At 38.0% G+C, this 24,012-nt stretch overlaps 1 long non-coding RNA gene across 3 annotated transcripts in view; it reads left to right on the top strand.

Annotated features, from left to right (window-relative positions):
- The first annotated feature begins 3,119 nt into the window (after nt 1-3,119).
- LOC139975693 (uncharacterized) overlaps nt 3,120-24,012 on the top strand; it is a 153,413-nt gene continuing 132,520 nt past the window's right edge. Inside the window, exons 1-5 of one of the 3 annotated variants that reach the window (XR_011795835.1) lie at nt 3,126-4,126; nt 4,567-4,639; nt 5,367-5,590; nt 13,174-13,287; nt 13,858-17,165. This is a non-coding gene — a long non-coding RNA (uncharacterized lncRNA). Of the gene's footprint in view, nt 4,127-4,532; nt 4,640-5,366; nt 5,591-13,173; nt 13,288-13,857; nt 17,166-24,012 lie in introns of those variants that run through there. The other 2 variants (XR_011795833.1, XR_011795834.1) reach the window with 2 other exon arrangements.

Here is a 24,012-nt window from a genome sequence, read left to right as displayed (position 1 = left end):
ATAATTACTGTTTATAATTGTAACTCTACCGCAATATATCGATATGGATTTTTCGTCTACTTTATATTATTCTTTTATTTTTCTTATCACGTTGTCTTTTTCTGAGGACATTGGATGTGATTATCACTGTAAAAATGGACCTATAGTAAATTCAACAGACTGTTATGCGGTTGTAGGCTGTGACTTTTCATTTCCAAGTATTTCATTTTCATATGTATATATATATATACTTAGATTACATTTGAATTTTACCGAACTGGCTACCGATGATGCTGTTCCTCGAGCTCCCTTTCTTTATTCTGGTACGTTCCGGTGGAATGAACACCATACTTATGATCGCTATCTTTTCCAAGTTGAATACCTGCTCTGGCATCCATTGGGGGAGTGTGACGATTTTTCGTTCCGAATCCGAGACATTCAACCGGGAGATGCTGGAACATATCATATTAACCTAACAGAGATTTACTATGACGGGACTGACAGTCCAATCCTCTTACAACACACATACCGTCTGTTTGGTAAGCTGCCCCGTGGATATCATAGATTTTCCGGAGCTAGACTATTGGATGAAAGTAGGAAAGACAAATGGCAATGACATGGACAATTTTATCTTCCCTTTGATTCAATTTCGATGAATTATGTTATCGCAGTATTTGAATGCTATCCGTGAAGAATGAAATTAATTTAGAGTTAGCGAAATCGTTCTGTTTAAATACGCATGTGAATTTCCATGGGGTACATATTGGGGGGAAGAGAGTTGCACTGGAAAGAAAGAATAATGCATAGCTCATATTGAATTAATATATTGTAAGATGAGGCTTACTGAGTAAGCCGTTAAATTAGTGGTCCTTTAAATTCATATCACTGCTTCTCTGTAAACCTCATATATTCCTCAAGTCGGTTCACAGAGAAGCCCGATATGAAAAACTTACATTTAGCTCTGCAAAATATGTAATATATACTTTCATGTCGTCTTTAGAACGAGCTATGTACCATGTATTTTGTTAAATAATTAATTTTTATTATCCATGAACTTTTATCCTCCTTGTTGAGTCATAAAAGGTCAATAAAGACTATATTTGATTTTACTTAGGCCTAACATATAAAGAGGTAATATGTCTACAACTTGTCAAGAATAAAAGACAATTGTCATGAAGGAATGTCTCAGGAGAGAGAAAGCGAGAGAGAGAAAGTGAATTTGACGAGTAATTATTAAAATATAGAAATATATTCATTTAAAAGGATATACAAGGCTCTCAATGCTATGCTATTGGTATGCTATTTTCAGCCATGCGCAATTGAAGTTAAAGATACGCATGCGTTAAAAGTATGCTTTCAAGGATAATTATACATGTAGAGTATTACAAACATACAGTTACGGGGGCAAGTCTCCGACGCGAGGGAACTTTAAAAGTTGTTAAGATGGAAGGATTTTTTGTTTCTTCGTTCTTTGTTCTTGGCATCTCTCTGGGATCATGTTATTGTGACGTCACTGATTGTAATTCTCACTGCATAGATAGAGAAGCAGTACTTCCAAAAGAATGTTACGCTTTTGTAGGATGTGACTTCTCGTTCCCGGATATTCCTATTGATGAAGACTACATTAGATTATATATATATGAACTTTATATACATGTATACGGTTTACGAGTGGCAATGAACTTCACCGGTCGTACTACCGGAGAAGTTTTTTCTAAAGGAATCTTCTCATACAACGGAATACAGCGACGACTGAATCAGACAGTCAATCGATATTTATTTCAAGTTATGCTAGAATATCTGTCGTACTACAGCGCTAATGTTACTAAGGCTGATTTTTCGTTCTCCATCTTAAACCTTCAACGAGAGGATGCTGGTACTTATCATCTGTCATTGACTGATGATGGCTCCCCGTATACTCTTTACTCTCATCACACTTATCATCTCTTTACAGTATACCAGCCTTCTACACCTCTTGTTTGTCAAGGACCCTCCTCATCCCCATCTGGCTCCTACCACATAACTATATCTTGTTCAATAACAAACGGGTTTCCACCGATAAATCTGGATATGATTGAGCCCGACGGCTGTGATTTTCAGAAACATTACACGGATGATAACGGTGTTCAAGAGCTTTCTATTAACGTCATGTCTTGTGATCAGAACTCAACCGTTGGATGCATCGCTACTCAGGAACAGCTGGAGTTCTTTTCTACACCGCAGTATTCTGGCCGATGTGAGTTTAACATCTCTCAAAGTAATCCAGGTGAGTTTCTTGTCATTTTTATTATGAACCGTGTACGCAAATGCTATGAAAGAGAAAAGTGTCTATTCATTATTTGCATAGCCATCGCTTAACATATAAATATACCCCCACCCCAAGAAGAAAAGAATTGTTCAAATTTAACAAACTATCCAAGACCAATTTCTGAATACTAAATCGCACCAACAGAAGCTTTTACTTTTCTAACTGCTTATTCCCCGTTAATGTTGAAGTATCCAATTTTAATCCAAAATGACTTTAAGCCCAGTGTTTCCTTGCACGCGTTGCTCCGAAGTCGGTGGGCTGGTGGGTATGGTTAAGGGACTTCTTGTTTTTGATCCCAAGCCTCCATTTTACATGCGCTTCCTGGTATTCCTGTCCTGTCATCGCCAGGTTCATCTTTGTATACGTTCAACGCTAACGTACAAACATTGTTATGTTGTTTAATAGTCTTCAATTTTAAGAAACGGAGACCTGCACGCAGTGGCGGATATAGCTACATTAGAACATGTGATAGTTATAACCATGGAAGACGGCACCATTGCATGATTCACCTAAGGTTTTGACCTTAGAGCCTAAAGTAGTTTGAAGAAAATATTAGAATAAAATAAAACTGTTAGCAAACTGCTTATCCACTAGAGTGCCTGTGTGGGAGATTCTAGCAGGATCTTCTTCAAAGGCTTAATGACAAGTATTAGGACAAATATTAGGAAATATTTATAACCTTTGTGTGGTGACCTAGTTGAGGCAGCATATTTTTGTAATTAAAAGTGGACTGTTGTTACCGTTTTGGTGTGTGTCGAATGGGTGAAGATGTAGTGTGGGCTCATGGTAGATTTAAATAGTGGAATAAGCGACATTGCTTGCCCTACGTTCACTATGTGAAACATTCTGGCATATTCAGTTCACATCCGTTTTTTTTTTTAAGAGAACCAACGACATCTCTGCACAACCTTGTCATTGTGACATTCACTTTTCAGGTTGAAGGCGATTTTCGTTTCATTTTTTTAAGATTTCACGCAGTATTTCATTGAAATATAAATGAGATTTCGTTTCATTAACATTTAAAAGTTACGTACAGCGTCAGAGAATTATTTCGCATAACCAGCGTTTGGTTTATATTTACCTGTATATACACACATTACTGTCATATAGTCATATGGTTTACAAATGGAAACTATGAGAGAGATAACTCGTACATTTGTTATCATCATCCATTCTCTGAGAGTAACAAATGGTAAGCTGAGCATTGAAAGGATAACCGAGAAAAATAAACATTGGTTCTTTGCCTTCTACAATCAACACTCCGAAGGCAGATTAACAGGAATTGAGAGTACTTATATTTTTTCACTGAATACTGTGACGAAAGTATTTTTTTCCCTGTGTTAACAATTCCGTGCATGCGCACGATCCTTAACCTACTCCAGAATACCTTCTGTCTACTATTAGTTTCTATCGAAAGAAGACTGCACTGCAGAGTTAGTCGGCGGCCGTTATAAAGCACAGTGTAAACATTGTTAAAGACGACACTGCAGAGTTAGACAGCGGTGTTCGTAACGTACAGGATAATCATTGTTAAAGATCTGATATCTTTACAAATGGAGATTTTACAATTTTTTATTTTATTCGTCGTAATGTCCCAGTAAATGTAATTGTCTGAGTATATCGATTGTAGTTTTAATTGTCAAGATGGACCAGCTATCAGATTGACAGGTTTTTATTCTGTTGTAGGATGTGACTTTGCCTTCTGAGATATTTCCTTTTCATATAAATATGAATTATATATATATATACTTCGATTTCAGTTAAACTTCACTGAGATGGCCTACATCGGAGTGACATCTGCCCGTATTTTTGCTGAAACTGAGCCGTTATGGTCATATGGTGAGCATATAGTCAATCAACATTTATTTTAATTACTCACTTGAAAATTATTCATCGCACTTTCATGATTTTGGTTTTAGAGTTTTAAACCTCCAACCAGAAGATGCTGGAACGTACCATGTGCCATTGGTCGATTATGATCATAATATTATACATGCTACTCTCCTGCAGCATGCTGGCCGTCTGTTTACAGTTTATCATCCTCCTTCACCTCCCTTCTGTGACATATAAAACTCTTACTTTACTTCAGAATAATTACTTTTACTTTGAACTGACATGTTCCAGACCAGACAATTATATTCAGTTGTAGAGTTGCTTGTTATTGAAAAGAGGGAAATTTGAGAAACACTATTATTCACTTAAAGGTAACATTTAATGTGTTTAAAATTTATATTACCTCGTGTAGTGGTAATTCAACAGTTGGCTTTGTTGCTACTCAGGGACACTTGGACTTCATGTCCATCACCAGTTACTCTAATAGTTGTGCTTGGGAAGTTCCAAAGACATATCCAGGTAAGACATACTGTTATCTGCTTCCAGCGTTTCTAGGTCACCGGTGCTTTCAATTTATTATTCATACCTCGTTCATGTTTTAGTGGCAAAACACGTGTTTTTATATAAACAGACAGGAGTGGGCTGGGGATAATACCGAAACTATTGGCCCAGTAAAATGGGTTGCAGTCAAAAATTGCTTAGCACTCTTGAAATTATATTTCGTGGGAGAGTGATACTTTTGGCATCCTGGTTGGAATAATTTCTCCGTCGATAGGGCTGGTAATAGTACCTCATAAACTTGAAGGCTACTTTAAGTTTTAAATTTATGCACACTCCTCGTCGGCTTACAAAAGAGACATGGGTGTCTTGTAATGTTGTTGTTCGTTTTTCATGCAGTCCACAACTTAGTATCACGCACAAAATCAATTCCGTCTCATTAAATATATGAAAAGTATTCTAAGGTCAAGGTTGTCTTGCCTCACAACATTTTCGTATTTCAGTGTTTTATCCCTCACAGACTCAAGTATCAAATACGTTTACTATCCATGTACGCATAAACAGTGAATTCCTAACAAGATAATTATTAAAGTACAGTAAAACGCTCTCAGGTGTTTCTACTTATCATATATCATTGACTGATGATAACTCGCGTGTAAACTTTACTCTCATCACATCTAACAACTCTTGTCAAGGCCTCTCCTCATCTCCATCCTATAACACGTCGCCCTATCTTGTTCAATAACAGACGGGTTTCCACCGATAAATCTGGAAGTAATGCAATGCGAGGGCTGTGATTATCGGAAACATTACACAGCTATAATAACGGACTAAAGAGCTTTTAGTCTACGTTACTTATTGTGATCAGAACTCAACCATTGGATGCATCTGTACCCAGGAACAGTTTGAGTCCCTTTCTACATCACAGTGTGCTGACAGATGTGAATTTAACATTCTCCAGAACCGATCAAGGTAAGTCATTACTTTAAGTCTTTACGTTATTTGAACGGGAAAATGTATCTTAAAGAAAACAAGACAGCGACATTCTTTATGAAAATTTCTAGTTCAGTATTTGCATATTTTATTGCTGTAACATTCATTAGTGTATTATTAACACTTACATTATAACTGGTATTTTGTGTCACGAATATAAGTATAATGCTATAACGATCAATGAATACAATCATCACATTAATTCTTAACCCTATATTCTGAACCCTTTAAGGTAAAACAAAATCCAAAGAGAGCTTCAAATTGTTGTGTATCGATAGACGTATTCATTTGTTATAGCATTTGAAAAGCATCTAATAAACACCTTTGAATTCAAAGTTAATAAAGTTGATGTAAACTATAGAAGGTTATTGTAAAGAATGGTTATAAATGTCATTCGTAAGAAAATGTAATTTCCACTTGTTTTTAAACTTACCATGCTTTCAATTGTGAAAGTAAAACATAGAAGTGTAATTTCTCTTCTGTTTTTCCTACATACAGGCTAACGATTTGAATAGTTGCTTTGATTCGTGAAAAATTACTTCCTTAATTGATTTGTTTTTAATCTTTCAATTTCAAACAATGCTCAATAACGAAACAAAGCACACTGTATTTTTATGATACTCTCATTAATAAGTTTAGTGATTAACGACTGTCTCGGATAAACAGAGATTTTTCTTTGTAGGGATTCTTTTCAACACATTCCAGACAGCTCGGTAGTTACGAAATGAGTAACAATAAAATAAGTAAGTTTATTCCATTGCGAGTTTTGCAGTGGCTGTTAAATGCATTTAAAAACTTAAACCCTTATGCGGAGGAAGAAAGTATTGTGTTTTTCTAGGAACAAAATATATGAAGACATGCTTCATCCAATTCCTAAGTTGATTAATTTGTGCCAAATATAACTTCTTCTCTTGATATGTCATCAACTACTTCAAAATAAGAACAACGTTGCTGTTATTACATCACCTTTAACAAATAGTGATTTATTTGATAGTATGACTATTTTTGAACCATTAAAAAAAGTGCGATAACATATATACTTGTGCTTAAAGCATCTCTTTAAGTTAAATTTAGTTTTTTTCAATGCCATTAATTATTTAAATTCTATTAACAATGTGGTTGATTAGGTTGGATAAGTAAAATTATAATTATAATTTAAAGTTTGTTTATGTAGAATGTAACTTTCCCTGTCTAGACATTACCTTTTCGTATTCTAGATCGGCGAATATTTCTTCCAAAATTAATGTATCTGCTGAAATTGGTCAAACTTTAATTTTACCTACTTCAGGACAAAACGTCCCCCTTTTTTTTGTGAAGTTACATTATCCATCGTCCGTCTATAGATGTTGCTTTGAGAATGCAACAGTCTGACTGAGCAGAAAGTTTTATTTCATTCTTTGAAACGTTCATATTAGCATCATTTATTCCAAAAAGAGTACACAGGCGGAGATTATTCATTGTATTTGTTTTTCCATATGATGAATGGATTTTGTTCTGAAGTTTATATCGTAGAGAGAGGGTTGCGCCAGGGGTGTCCCCTGTCTCCATTAGGTTTTGTTTAGGGAGTCTCACTCTAAGCTTTTAGAAAAGGGACTTGAGAATTTTTCCATTCGTTGTGCCATGTGCGGCCAAAGTGAAATGCGTTCAATATGCAGATGTTGCCACGTGTGTGGTTTCGAGTCTGAGGATTTATCTATGAGAGAGCTACTGTGGCAAAATGCTTTTTACGTGACCCGCCCTGCGGGATCCAAAACGCCACGGCTAAACGGCACTACCCAGCCATCCCATTGTGACAAACAAAACTTAAGTTAAGCGAGCCAAAAAAGTAAATACGCCTACCGACCTGCAGAGACAAACCCCCAACCACCAACTCAAACACTCAAAAAACCACAAAAGGACGAACAGCACGCAGCGAAACGAAACACCCCTCCCCAGCACAACAGCGTCCAAAAAAGGCAGCCCCAGATAAACGGCGAAAATCGCCTTCAACCTGAAGGCGAATGTCACACTTCACCGCCTCCAGGAGTGCCTGCCAACTGGCAAATTTCCACCTAAAAACCATCTCACATCTGTTCCTCCAAACAAGTCTTGACAAGCTCTGTACCACCCGACCAAATGAATGGAAATATCGCTCTCTCCAACCGCACCAAGACGCGACGCAAAATTAGGTACACCGCGCCCGGGTACCACAAGATGGGCACAACAAAACAATTAATAACGGTAACTTTCCCCAAGATCGAAAACCAGCGGGTGCCAAAGGTTTCGAGCCTGCTCTCAAATACCTCAGCCCTCTCGTTTCAGGTGATATCACAAGGTGCATCGTATCCGAACCATATACCATTAATTTTGATATTCTGATCCAACCACGATGCACTGAATGGTAAGTCTCTGTATCTCCAGCTACCAAGGCGAAGACCCTTTGTCTTGTCTGGATTCAACTTCGCCCCGGTAGCTCTCTCAAAGATAGATAAATCCTGCGAGAGGGCACGAAAGGAGCCCAGACTGGGAACAACACACGTGACGTAATCTGCATATTGAACGCATTTCACTTTGGCACCCCCTGGCACAACGAATCGAAGAAGGCTCGAGTCCCTTTCCAAAAGACGGGAGAGGAACTCGCTAAACAAATCATAAAGTAATGGAGACAGATAGCACCCCTGGCGCACCCCTTCTCCACGTTAAAAACCTCTGAACAAAACCCATTTACGATCACGGAACTGAAACTTTCCTGATACAAAACAGAAATCCATTTACAAAAATTTGGGTGCAACTGAAACATCTCTAATACATTCATTAAAAAACCGCGATCCACCATGTCAAAGGCCTTCTGCCGGTCAAGAGAGTCCAATGCACATGGCAGATCACGCTCAATAACAAAGTCGGTCAAGTCGCGCATCAACCACAAGTTCTGCTGGATGCAATGACCCTTCACTGCGCACGTCTGGGGATCACCTACAAGGTGCGGCATAGCCAGTGCAAGGCGGTTGCACAAAGCCTTAGCCAGCAACTTGTAGTCCACATTTAACAAAGTGATCTGGCGCTTGTTATGAGGATCCAAGGGGTCCACATACTTGGGCAGCAAAGTAATCATGCCCAGACGTTGACTTTATTTTAACAGTCCGTTTTGGAATGCGTCTTCGAAGATGACTCTGATGTCGGGTCCGATTACCGCCCAGAAGGTTCGGTAGAACCTTCCCGGAAGCCCGTCGGAGCCCGGGGACTTGCCATTCTTCATCTTCGAAAGCGCCTTCCAAAGCTCAACAGTGGTTATTCCGCCCCAAAATATCATTAACCTCGTGGGAACAGTTTTTGAGTTTCCCCTCAATAATTCGGCCTGTGCCGACAAGTCGACATTGCCACGCGCAAACAGACTCGAATAATAATCTTTGTACACGCGGACAATGCCGTGAGGGTCACCAACCACGGTCCCACTAGTAGCGCGCACTGATGGGACAGGTCTGTCACCCGCCGATGAGCTAACGGAATGGTAAAACCTCAGTGAAGGGCGCTCCTCAGCCTCCACCGCTTCGACACAGGCCCTGACGCGGGAACCGTGGTACTTTTCATCGAGATAAGTCTGCAAAGCGATGACAGCAGAGGGGTCGCCAAACTTCACCTCCGCGCACAGCTTCAAGAACTTCTCTCCGCCGCCGTGCGCGGGTCACGCAATACTGAATTGCGTAGCGTTTGATGCATAGGAGCACATTTTGGCAGCCTTGCAGCCCCAAACCGACCTAAAACAGTTGAGACAAGTTCCTGCCGCACCTCTAGTCCTACATGGATGAGAGTTACCTATACAGATCGCTCGTATGGAGTAACTGTCATCCCCTCGACGTTACTCAGCAACGTGACAACCTTCTGACGGGCCACGTCACTGGTAAACGTAGATCGTACGTATTACGACCATGGAGAGCTTGCAAAGAATCAACCAGAAATCACCAGAATCACCAGAAATAGAATCCCGCCGCTGCCACCAATGAAAACCTGTCTCGAAACCAACCGTAGGGAAGGGGCGGTAGATGGGGGACGGGTACAGATTAACTCTAAATCAGGAAGCAGACACCAGACCCCAGAGTTGTAATATTAAAAGAAGGTATAATATCTCATCTCGTTCTAATTCTACATCGCATACGTTAAATATATACATTGGTCTAATAAGGCAAGTTTCTCGTCTTGCAACCGACCGAAAACGAAATTACCTTATTTACCCCAGAAATCCCCCCCCCCCCCCTCCCGGTAAACACACGTCCCTGAATAAACTGTAAAAAATGGCTTCGATCAATCAGAGACTACCTGTACAGAGCAACAGTGCGCTGCTACCAATGGAGTCGGCTCACACACATCCACCTCATTGACTGCCTAAGCCTAGCACAGGAATACAGCGAAATAAGAGGATAAACATCTCTCGTAGCCATCGCGGAGCTCAACGGATGTAACCTCTGAGGAAACTAAATGTGCTTTTCACGTGACCTGCAGGCCAATACCACCCCACTCTCACATCGGGATCTAATTGGGGTCAACCAAAATGAAATTCCCTTGTGAACGTTGGTAATAGGATTTTCAAAAAATACATTGTAAAGTGTTATAAAGTTAATCGTGTTTTGACTTACAGCATTTCCATATTTAAGGTCCTCGTAGACTGTTATACCAGATGAAACATAACTTAGATTGTACGTATCAACAGTGAACCCGTATGAAATGATACGTGTATATAGCATTGGCGTAGCTAGAGGTTTTGGCGTCCGGGTGCAAGAGTAGAAAATTGTGCCCCAACACTACTGAAAGAAAAATAAAATCCGCGCAAAGCGCGCGAAAAAAAAATGTTGGTTATTTATTTCGGGCAAGTCGTTACAGCCCCCCCCCCCCCACAAATAAAATTGTGCTCCTACGCCTATGATATTTCCACCTTTCGAAATCTATTGCCTTGGAAGTGTATACTGAAATACCCGAAATTTCCGTGACATGTAGTCATTACAGAATACAGAACAGAATTTGTTTTAAAAAAGAAGAGAAAACGGTTGAAATGGACTGAAAAGAAATCACAATCTATACATTTGCTAATAAAAACCTTTACATTTACATTTACAGTTCAGATTTTATAACTGGAAAATTCATGCCTGACGACAAACATCAATTTCGTCATGTTTTTCTAAAAAGTGCTTATTTTTGTTACTCTCATTCTCCCATTTCAGTGCCCCCTTGACCCCTCCCCCTAGCTACGCCACAGGTATGTAGCGCCTTTGATCAGCCCAAACTGCTGCGTAAGCTCAGAGTGAGAAACAGGCGTCAATCAAACCAATCAAACCGAATATTCTTCACATGCTGATTTAAAATCTGTAAAGTGGTATCAAATAATACGTGTATGTTTGGATCTTGTTATTACCTTTGGTTAGCCCAAACAGCTGCGTTAGCTGAAAGTGAGAAACAGGCGTCAAGAAGTTTCAAAATATTGTTTTACTGATTTAATTGAACTAAGGGTGTATTGTAGACACCTCTCTGATGTAACAGTGGTTCACAAGAAATAATGTCATGTTTAATGGACTTTCGACTTGCTTGATAAAGAAATCAGGTAAGAGTATGTCAATGAACGCCAGCGTCATGTACTCTAACAAAACAAGACAATATTGATCATTCATTAACGGAGGGGAAAGTAAAATTAAACTTCTTTACAGTTATTAGTATATGATTTCCTGGGTAAGTGAAAGTATTAATGACACCAAATGTGATTATGTGTCATCTTCGTTAAAAAAAATACTTTCAATATATTTAAAATGAGTGTTCTCTGAATTATGAAAGTAAAACCAGGAAGCAGATTAGGTGTCTATATTACCTTTCCTACGAAAACAAGTTACCCCAAACTGTTTCGATCAAGAAATGAAATCACTTCCTTCATTTATTCTACACAAGATCAAACAATATTCGAAAAAGAAACAATGAATATTCACCTGACTTTTTAATCATTGAATCGAATATAAAAGACAAAACTATAACTATGCTGAACAAATACTTAAATTGTTAAATGAAAACGAATGGCAACCACCATTTCAAAATTAAGTGTATCATATGACAAGATATTCAGAGAAGAGAAAATGATAGCATTTATTATATAATATACCTTTACAAACCGATCCTTATGGTAGAATACTGACATTTGACAATTACAAGTATTTTCCGTCGTTATGTATATTATAGTTAAGGGTTTGTAAACGTCTCTGTGGTTCTGGAACTATCATTTTTAGTATTTGTGCTAGACTCTATAGACAATCGTTTGGTGTTCAATGTGTTTCTTTTATCATCATTTCTGATCATATTTTGCTTTAAGAGACCTTTCTTGTTATCGTCTGGCTAGCCGTTAAGGTCAAAGAGATTTCAAATAATTGATTATTCCGTAGGACAGAATGAGTATTCTTTACGATTCCAGATGTGCCGTTACTTCTTTCCTCGGTTTTGTACATATCCTTTTGGATGAGTGCTTTCTGATTTTGTGATATTAGTTTTTTTTTTTATTGACTCAAGATATATTATAGGTGTTTAAGAGGTTGTGGATCTCTTCCTACTGGTGTTTGGGACAATGTGATGTCATGTTTTAGAGAACTAGTTTACGCTGTAACCAAGTAAAATTCATTATTTTATGTTTTAGCACTGTTTGCGTTCATAATTAGTTATTTGGGTTTTGCTTTTATCATATTGTTTTTTGTATTTGTGATTCAAATTCATGTGGCGTATTGTGGTCTGGATAGATTGCTTAGTATTTGTCAATCTCTATGCATTGTTTCATAATGGTGTTTACATTAGTTAAATTAATTTTACAGATGATCAGTATGCGGTAGGCGCATTATTTACAGCTTTCAAAAGCATGACCCAACTACCAGCGGTAGAACTCATCTTATATCAATTCTCCGTATCACCGATTCCCTTGACTCTAGATTCATATTTCATCGGGCACTTCGCGGACCTCTCGTGAACTAACCTCGTGGTACCTTCAACACTCATTTTATTCAAGTTATAACAAAGACAATCTTCTCATTGGTAAAGTGTACAGGTTACTCGCCGTAAGAGTCCTCTGATATCCGCCGTATAGCACTTATTCACCCTAGCATATGACTATGTGCTAACCAAAATGCCTCTTTTTACCTGGAATAGCTACGGTTTTAAGAATCTACTTTAAATAAAAGTTAACTTACGGTGGTTGACAGATAAGATAAACTTCAAATCTCAGTGAGAGGATCTTCAGGTAAAAAGTCAGACTACAAAACCGTGACAGATTAAAGCACAAATATCAAGCATCCTACTTGCTTTTGTTTTGTTATTTATGATTTCATTGAACTGAAATACACAGCAATTTTGGTGAATTTATCGCGAAAAGAAAAGAACGAACGTTTCTTCACAATTCTACGCACTTTATTTTTTCCATTGAAGTGGAGTAAAAAGGGAGTAATAAATATAATGACTGTAATACTATATGAGGGTGTACATCTAGGTAGTCTACAGTCAACCAACACATGTGTAATCAGAAGAATATGTATAATATTATGTTCTCTTTTTTTACATGACACGCACAGCCACGACGACATACATCCCCACGTTGACACACAATATACGGTCCGCCTACAGGCTCACCAACCCTCCGGCCCAAACGCCATCCCCTGGCTACGCTGATATTAAATGCTTCAAACGTGAGTCTCCGTTACATCCTACTCATCTTTATCTTACATTTCTGGTCTTTATATATTTTGTATGTATCTATTAAACTTACACAGCAGTCTCTGTGATTTGTGGTTTGTCCATTTCCCAAGTTTAATGACGCTTATAAATTCAGCGGATTGAGAGAATTGGAAATGAATACATCTAATTCACTTGAAATGGTTGGCTTAGGTTCTACGAGCTGTCTTTTGTATCACAATATTTACACCATATTAGAACAATATAGGTAATAATATATAGTCTAATCATTTAAATACATATATCATTTATTCAAAGGAGAGAGCGAGGGAAACTCACACGCAAACACTTCATGAACATGATCAAAGCATGTTCAATAAAGGCGTAATGAACAGGAAATGTATTCATGTTGGTGTTACAGTGTCACATATTTTGTATTCAAAGAAATGTAACGGGTGAGATGAACAAGCACTTCGTACTGTTTGATAAGCGATCTAACTGTGTTTCATCTCGAAGAACTTTAATCATGTTACTGCTCATCGAACTATTAGTGATATATCTTTCTTTCTTTTTTCTCGTTGAAGCATTCATCATCTCTCTTCGGGATCGGCAATATGGCATCGGTGAGCTTACTTAAGAGTCAAGAACTGTAGAAGACTTGCTCTAGTTTAAGTTCTATGTCGATCTCAGTGGATATTGTTATCACAGCAGCTGATTCATGAGTGGGGGTGTTCACCACTTCCCTCATTTTAACCTAACATCAACATTTAAAAGTAGCACAATTGTGCTTAGACTTAATATCAAATCCAATTTATAGTTTACAAATTCCTCAGATTGCACAATTTTCCATAAGGATGCTGCCAACATAACCACCGCCTACATGGGAGGCATCGACCGAAGGGCAATCCCTTTCCTTAAAAAACAACATGGATTCGCCCCAATTAATAGCTTGGTATCGCTTACGAGGCACACGGGAACATGAAATGAAACAATCTTTGTGAGACAGCAGCTTTTCTTGAGAGATGATGTTGGGGTTGAAAGTGATATTATAACACATGAGAGGGCCAATTCAACTGGCTGACCAACTTTGAAAATAAGAACGTTGTAAAAGAGCAAGAATTGTTGACGACGTGACTGTTGTAAAATAACAATATTGCTTAAAGTTAGCGACGTTAAGACATTATTAATATTCTTTTAAGATGGTATAAAACGATCAAATAAACGAAATGGAAGATAGAAGTTGGTTAAAGTAGGAAATATAGGAGGGGCTAGCATTCCATGTTTTACACAACATACAATAAGTCGTATAACTCGATGAAGCAAGAAATAATATATATCCTTTTATTAAAAGAGATTTAATAGATACCGTGAAACATGTCGTAGAATTTGTGCATTATATCTACCCATTAACAACTATGAGGTATTTAAAAGCCATAATAATTATATTAATCGACAACGTGTATAATCAATGTCTTAAAATACACATATTATTTTAAGATTAGCCAATGGTAAGGAGAGCGTGTTACTTATATGTTCACAAATATTATGTACCTGTTTGTATACGTGAAGACTATCTTTAATTAACTTTGAAAGAATAACCCAAATGACGTTATGTTAATGACAAAATACAAGCAGCATTTGCACATGTAGGAGCTCAAAGACTCATTTAGAAGCAAGAGATAACTTTCTCTTGAAGTGAGGGCGCCAGCTCAGTTTCATAGATCTTCTTTTAAGAAGTTCACAATGTAAACATCGAGGGCACTTGCAATGCTTTGTATCTATAATAAACGAATATAAAGGTCTTTGGCAATGCTTCCATCGCCTGGTAACATCTTTTTATGACGTTCTCTGGTGCTGAGATAATCTCCCAAAAACGTAAGACAAGTATGGAATGTGTTTTTTGCGTCCCAGACATATCGTCTGTGGCGGTGGCTGAATAGACTAGTCCCTTCAACCGCCAAGGTTCTTAGTTGCGTAAAATGAATAGAAAGTATAGTTGGTTCAAAGAGTAAGAACAATTGGACGGCGAATAGATAAATAGAATGAATAAAATTATGCAAGGTAAATCAAACAATATGCTAATTGATTGAAGTGACTAGGGCTGCTGAGAAAGTTAAAGGAAACATGTTGAGTAGAAGTCCAGAGAGAGCATATAAGAGAGGAGAATCAAAGAGAAAGAAGAAACACAAATTCTTTGAATGCAAATATGACCTCGCCCCGTCCACCCAACCTATCACCTACATCCATGCAAACCAGGCTATAGAGAGCCAGAAAAAATACAAGAGGAACAGAACAAGAAAAGATAAGGAAGAGTTAGAAAATAAAATAGAAAATAATAGAAAACTATGTTATGTACGTAATTAAGGGGATCACTCTAATACTTTTCAGATCTAAGGAACAATGCTCAATCATCAATATCCGAAATGTATTCCCCTTGAACGACTTTGGGCAGAATTATTACAACGCCTACGAGGCCAAGCCCCCTGCCTATATGCTGATATTCTCATTTAACGTATTTACGTAATATGGTACACCCATTGGTTTTGAACCGATAGTTTTTGGTAACTTTACTGTGCTGTAAACGTGATCCGCGAACGTCACGGCCTACAATGCACTAAACCCAAACCCTACCCGTAGTTAAACTAAACTATCAGCAACAAACAATTACAACACACACCACCCACAAGATGCGGCATAGCCAGTGCAAGGCGGTTGCACAAAGCTAATAGCCAGCAACTTGTAATCCACATTTAACGAGGTTATCGGACGCTTGTTACGATGATCCAAGGGGTCCCAAGGGGTCCAAGGGATCCAAGGGGGGATCCAAGGGGACTTGGACAGCAAAGTAACCATGCCCAGACGTTGACTTTGGTTCAACAGTCCGTTTTGGAAGGCCTCTTCGAAGACGGCTCTGATATCAGGTCCAATTATAGCCCAAAAGGTTCGATAGAACTCCCTCGGAAGCCCGTCCGAACCCGGGGACTTGCAAAGCACAACAGTGGTTATTCCGCCTCTGAAATATCAGTTTTTATTTGAATAAGAGACAGCCGTCAGTATTAACTGAAGTATGCTATAACACCAAAACACAGGTTGAAAATTGTACGATATAATTGGCGAAACCTGAGTGGTTAGTCCAGTCAATCCATATATGCATAGAATTTTGTGTCCTTCTCAGTAGCAACTGGTCATAAATTATAACACATCAGTTTTATCTGATTATTGGGTACCCACCTTTACCAATTTTACATGATAAAGCCATGAGAATCGGCATGGACATTGTATACAATGAGTCATGCACAGCTAGGTCCCCTGTTACACACTTGAATGAAGAAAGGTAATTGAATAAGTCAAAGGATCTGAACATGTAATCCTTATAGCATTTTAACCAATTGACAATAATCGTTTTACATGATTTCAAAATGAAACGCATTAAACAAAAATCAAGAAATAATATAGAAGCTTGCTGTTTTAAATTGTAACATCTAAAGTGACGCAACAAAGTTGTGATTGATTAATAATGGACTATTGTCATGAACGAGATCTCCACTTCAAACCACGTGATATTCATAGGGTTGTTGCGGTTATTATTATTATTAAATAGTCATCAAATTCATTGAAAAGTGTTCTGGGTTGGCGGGACGGAATGCAGGGGCTGCATGGGAGGGACCAACCGCCCCCCCCCCCTGGACTAGTAGCTTCCCGCACTTCACTTCTCTCTGCTCGGGATGCACTCGATATCGTTGTTGGATCATTCGGCCGGAGCATTAAATTGTAGAAGAAAAACTAGGCAACCAAATGGTCGGTTTTTTCAGTCTCACATACATGATAATATTGCTTAACCATCTTGGAAATTTTGGATACAAAACGATAAACATATGAAATATTCTCTCTAAAATATTACAATAGATGGCTACAATTACCTTAATTACTTACAATGATCTTATATTGAGTATGATAATCGGTACGATATTAAGTTGTTGAAATATAAAAACTTGCGTCAAAGGATTCCTCATTTTAGCCTTAAAGATATGTTTTCTGTCTTTAATAGATACGTATAACAACTCATTCAGTGGTGAATCTGGTTCATATATGTTTGACTTGCATGTATAAAATAAAATCATCCGAGCGATTTCAACTGCTTTGCATCCAGTAAGATTACAAGTTGAAAGGTTATGAAAACACTACAGACATCAGCAGACTTCCTTCTCTCGAAACTACAAGTTAAATTAATTATGATTGTCACGTAGCCATAAAAAAGAAAATCATTGCCAGCCTGGTCATTTTCATTTTGAATCAGCACCTATATTATTTCAAATGAAAACACACACATGCGCGCATGTACGGGTGTTTCTTAAGAACGACTCCTTGTTTTGATTCATAAACAGCGCTCATCGCTTTACAGACAGACGCGCTAAGTGTTGCAATAAATTCATCATATTACTGTGAATAATTGTGACAATACCGCGATCTATCGATATGGGATTTGTACCTGTTTTACATTGTTTTCTCATTTTTCTGATCACTTTTTCATTTTCCGAAGATATTGATTGTGATTATCACTGTCAAGATGGACCTACAGTAAATTCAACAGACTGTTATGTGGTATTAGGCTGTGACTTATCGTTTCCAAATATTTCATTTTCATATATATTTATATATATAATCAGATTAGATTTGAACTTCACCGAGCTGGCTACCGATGATGCTGTTCCTCGAGCTCCCTTTCTTTACTCTGGATTGCTCCGGTATCATGAGGATCATACTTATGATCGTTATCTATTCCAAGTTAAATACCATTATTTTGACCATGTGGATTTCTTTTATAGCTTTAATTTCTCAATCCTAAATATCCAACCAGAAGATGCTGGAACTTATCAAGTTGACATAAAGCCTACACACAGGGGCTGGACTGTCGGCCCGACTGTATTGCAACACACATACCGTCTATTTGGTAAGCTCTACCTAACATTTATCTACTCTTACCAATTATGTATGACTACAAGCCGTCGAGTGTTAGAGACACATGTTCAGAGTAACCAAAATCATTCAAACATCTGGCAAAACGTGACTGTAAATTTTAAAATTCTTTACATGCATAAATGTAAGAAGTTACTTTGATTGATAAAAAACCGACAGAAATATCCAAGTGATAAGCTGTTGGCGAAAAAACAGAGTTTAAATAAGAAATATAATAATAATATAATAAATACCATATATTAAAGTGCTGTTATCATGAAATAAAACATGCTTAAGAGCACTGTACAAAAGAACCAAAACCTGGAATATAAAATTAACAAACATAAGAAAACCTAAAAGTAATAAAAACAGCAGTAAAAGTAAAACATGATATAAGACAGGGTAATAAACCACAATAAAGAAATCACTTTAAATATTCGTTAACAAGGATGACATCATGTGTCTTTTTGTTTTTTGAAGTGAATTTGAATATATTTGCACATTATAGAACTACAATTATACGGATGGTTATTAGGTAAGGTGGTTAGAGGACAATCGAAATGGAGACTGGTGTTCAGTTCTCTGACAAAGTTTTGCCATATTCTTTGAAAACGAATTGAGTTCTAAGTCGGCTTGGACCCTCGTTATCGAGGTGTGCATAGTTAATATAAATACCAGATAACGGCACAGTGAACAATGCGATTAATTATATTCAATAAATTATTCAATATGTAAGGGTGAAGGATTCTACCAGAAAAGCAATGGAAGGTAAATAAAGGTCTCACCATTTGTAATTGCGTGTTACTAATCTTCCTACAATATGAGTCCACGAGCCTTTTGCATTTAAACTGTGATGAAGTAACGCTAACTATAATTCGATGCGGATGATCGAGAACCATGAATATATTAATTCACCTGGTTGTGAAATATAAAGCCAAAAAAAAAAATACAGAATAGTAAATCCGGATTTTTTTTAATACCTCATTTGGAAGATGTTATTTTAGCCGTCAATTGATGATGTGTTGTTATCTACACTGTTGCATCACATTTTGAATTCACTCGTCAGGTCACCAGAGTAGATTAAGGTAGATTGCTCACAAATTCAGTTTTGTTCAATGTTTCACGTGAGAGCGTCATCACTTTCAGGTACAGTCAATCCGCTTTTGATGAATGTATCATTTTTAAATGATAAAGGTAATGTATATATACTTATGCTCCGTCAGTGCTTCATTTCAAGCTCCAATTTGCATTCTCATTCTCTGTTTTAATCGGTCTAACTCAGCATGAAAGTATATTAATGACATTCGTTACATACTAAAACTTTATTTGATGCTATTGGAGAGTACTGTTTCAAAATCCACGTATATGCATTAAATTTATAGCTAAATTAACACAAAAGGACAGCAAACGATTCATACACACACACTCAGCCTTCCAAAAATATGTTTGTTATTAAATAACAATGTTATATTAAAATCATTAGCTTACATCTTAGCTAATATAACTGCTGAAGTTAAGAAAAAGCAAAGCGATGTTTAAAATTCGAAACACACTCGTGCATGCATGTTGGCATGTCGGAAATATATTTTGCAGTCATGCACAGTTTGGAAGCAAATTAACGCATGCGCATTGTAATAAAGATCATTTTCTATCTATCATAATAGTTTTCAAATACATGTAGGCACAAACGCAAGCCTGCAACGTTGGACAACTTTAAAAGTCGTTAGTTATTAAAACATGGATGGTTTCATTGTTTCAAAGTTCTTGCATATATCCATCTTCCTGGTATTATATACTTGTAACGTAATCGGTTGTCACTATCACTGCACAGAAGGACAAACAGTAAATTCAAAGGAATGCTACGCTATGCTAGGCTGTGACTTCTCGTTTCCCGGATATTGCTGTTAATATAGATCATAGTAGATTATCTATATATGAAATAGATGTACACATATATAGTTTACGAGTAGCGATGAACTTTACTGGACGTACTAATGGAGACGTTCCCTGTAAACCAATTTACTCCTACAACGGTATACAATTCAGACAGAATCAGAAAGTCAATCGATATTTATTTCAAGTAAAAGTAGAAAATATCGAGGAAGATTGGTCCTACTACCGGCCTAACATTACTAAGGTTGATTTTTCTTTCTCCATCTTAAACCTTCAACGACAGGATGCTGGTAGTTATCATCTATCATTGACTGATTCTTACCCCCCGTATATATACTCTTTACTCTCATCACACCTATCATCTCTTTACAGTACACCAGCCTCCTACACCTCTTGTTTGTCAAGGCCCCTTCTCATCCCCATCTGGCTCTTACCACGTTAATATATCTTGTTCAATAACAAATGGGTTTCCACCGATAAATCTGGAAATGATTGAGCCCGTGGGCTGTGATTTTCAGAAACATTACACGGATGATAACGGTATTCAAGAGCTTTCTATTAACGCCATGTCTTGTGATCAGAACTCAACCGTTGGATGCATCGCTACTCAGGAACAGCTGGAGTTCTTTTCTACACCGCAGTATTCTGGCCGATGTGAGTTTAACATCTCTAAAAGTAATCCAGGTGAGTCTTTTGTACGCAAATGCTTTGAAAGAGAAACTGTCTACTCATCATTGTTAAAGTCATCGCCTAACATATAAAAAATACCCTATTCCCTAAGAAAATGTTTCAGACAAAGAACAATTTCCAAATACTAAATCGCACCAACAAAAGCAATGTACTTTTCTAACTGCTAGTTCCCTGTTATTTAATACACAATTTCCTATCACGCGTTGCTTCAAAGTCAGTGGGCTGGTGGGTGTGGGCAAGTGACTTCTTTTTCTTGACCATAAGCTCCATTACCGTACAAAGACACGAGTACTTTTAGTACAGTAATCCAGCGAAGCCTTGCTGTGTTGATTCGTAATTTAAAGGAACGAAACACCGCATGCAGTGTGACGGATATAAGCTACATTAGAACATAATATGTTATAACATACATGCTAGTTACAACCAAGGGTGACGACACCATTGCAGGATTCACATAAACATTGACCTAAGAGCCTATAGTAAGTTAACAAGTTATATTTACTTAAATCAGTATTATGATCTCCCAGCACTCACCATTTTAAATTTAACCACGTACAATTTCTGTAGGGCAACGTGTGATAGTCAAATTAAAACCCAATATTCTTGTTCAGTTAGTGGGTAGTGTATTCTGGTTATACGACGTCACACCCTTTAAATGGTGACCGGACAACTCCCCCAGGACAATTACCCCCCAGACAATACCCCCACACTATACCTTTACTCTTTACCCTCCCGGACAATTCCCTCGGACACAATTGGCAAAAAGATTATTGTCAATCGGGAGAACCCAATTGGGACGATTTTATAACGCTAGTTACCAATAAAAACTGTTATTGCGTACTATATTATTTTATATTAGCATAACCAGCAGGCCCAACTCACCTGTCACGCTACCGATGTTATACTTTGGCAGTGTAGTAAAACATACGAACATCGTTGAATTGAAAGGCTTAAATAGCAAAACGACTGTATTTTAGGAGACAAAGTAACAAAACACTTTTTTGTTTCGCGTGAATTGTGTGTACTATAGCTACACTGATACAATAATGATATTTTGGGCGCCAATTTAGTAAATTTGTGAAAAAACAGATTTGTCGCTTCGCGCGCACTAGCTGCATTGATGCTGTGAGAACTATTTACTCCTTCCACATGCATGTTATTTAGATAACCGTAACATTTTCTGCCCACTTTGCGCGCACTATTGCTGCATTTGTTCCCGGGTAGACTTTTCTTTGACTCTTATTTATTCCTTGAACTTCCAGAGGCAAAATTAATATATGCAGTCACGTATGTGTGTCTGTATGTGTGTCTGTTACGCCAGCTTGTAATCACGATAACTGAATGATGCAAGATCCGATTTTGTTCCTTGTCAGTAATTCAATCTAGAAATATTAATGTTATCAGTATTCACCACATCTGTTTTCTGTAAAGCAAACTTCAATAGGCAAATTAAAACTCATTATTCTTGTTCAGTTAATGGGTAGTGTATTCTGGTTATATGACGGCACACTCTTGTATGCTGTTATCAGGATTCTCTGTAGAAAGCAGTCGACAAAGACCTAAAGTAAAGAAGGACTCCATTACTTTATGTTTTGTTTAGCGAGTCTCTCTCCCGTCTTTTGGAAAGGGAATCGAGACTTGTTCCATTCTTTGTGTCAGGGGGTGCCAACGTCAAATGCGTTCAATATGCAGATGACGTCACGTGTGTGGTTTCGAGTCTGGGCTCCTTTCGTGCCCTCTCTCAGGATTTATCTATCTCTGAGAGAGCTACCGGGCGAAGTTGAATCCGGACAAGACAAAGGGCCTTCGCCTTGGTAGCTGGAGATACAGAGACTTACCATTCGGTGCATCGTGGTCGGATCAGAATATCAAAATTAATGGTATATGGTTCGGCTACGATGCACCTTGTGATGTCATCTGGAACGAGAGGGCTGAGGTATTTGAGACCAGGCTCAAAACATTTTGGCACCCGCTGGCTGGATCTTGGGGAAAGTCACCGTCATTAATCAGAGCTTGTCAAGAGGGCGGTAATGTACCAAAACCTGGAGAAGGGGGGGGGGGGTTAGTGTGGTTTATCTGGGAAGTAAATTGACCCAGGGTTGCCTTGTTCATATTTTGTACGTTTTTGGGGCGGGTTGCACTTGCGTCGATGGGTCCGGCGCTGTTTAGCAACAGAGAACCGCATAGTAGTACTCCAAGCAGGGTGGTGCGTGTCATTTGCACAGCTCTAATTGAGTTGCCCCCTGTTGACCTGTCACGGCCGGCCCTCGTTTACAGTTCTGGGGCCTTGAATGCAATTTTTGTACAGGGACGTCATCCTGCCGAAGTATGGCGTTCGGTGCATTAAAGGCTGAATGATTGCAGGCTCCGTGATCTTGCCTGGAGAATTGCCTGTTAGTGCTATTTTGAAGAAAAAAAAAAACTTATTTGGAGGAATAGATGTAATATAGTATTTAGGGGGAAATTTGCCACTTGGCAGTCAGTCCTGGAGGCGGTGAAGTGTGACATTCGCCTTCAATTTGAGGGCGATTTTCGCCGTTTATCTGGGGCTGCCTTTATTGGACGCTGGTGTGCAGGGGAGAGGTGTTTCGTTTCGCTGCGTGCTGGTCGTCCTTTTGTCGTTTTTTGATTGTTCGAGTGGGTTGTTCGGGGTTTGCCTCTGCAGGTCGGTGGGCGTATTTACTTTTTTGGCTCGCTTGACTTGAGTTTTCTTTGTTATACTACATATGGTTCTATTCAGACTCGTCTTCACTTGGTCTCTTCAGTATATTTCTTCCTTTTTTTTTTAGTATAAGTTATGTTACGTTGAAGGTTCTTTCAACGTGTTCAGTTCATGACGATTAGGTAAAAGAAATTTTCTCGTTTCTGTCTAGCATGTCTCTATATGAGCGTCGACTTTTGGGATTAGTTTCAAGTTCTTGCTCAACTTATATTTTCGCTTCCCCTTGCCTCTTTTGCCATCTATAAAGGTACTAAAAACAACCAATTTAATTCGAAAAGTAATGAGTCACTGTTACCTCATTGACGGTGGATATACTGAGTTTCTTTCTTTTGAACTGAAATTTTGCCCAGCTTTTGCATATTTAAACAAGAGCAACTTGTCAAATAACGTAATCCTGCATAAAAGAGAACAAAAAGTGCTATGAGTCAACAATAAATTAACAAAATATACTACTCATAAATCTAATATGTTGAATACT

Source organism: Apostichopus japonicus, chromosome 11 (assembly GCF_037975245.1).
Source record: "Apostichopus japonicus isolate 1M-3 chromosome 11, ASM3797524v1, whole genome shotgun sequence".
Classification (NCBI taxonomy): Eukaryota; Metazoa; Echinodermata; class Holothuroidea; order Aspidochirotida; family Stichopodidae; genus Apostichopus; species Apostichopus japonicus.
This window is presented reverse-complemented; position numbering and strand designations above follow the sequence as displayed.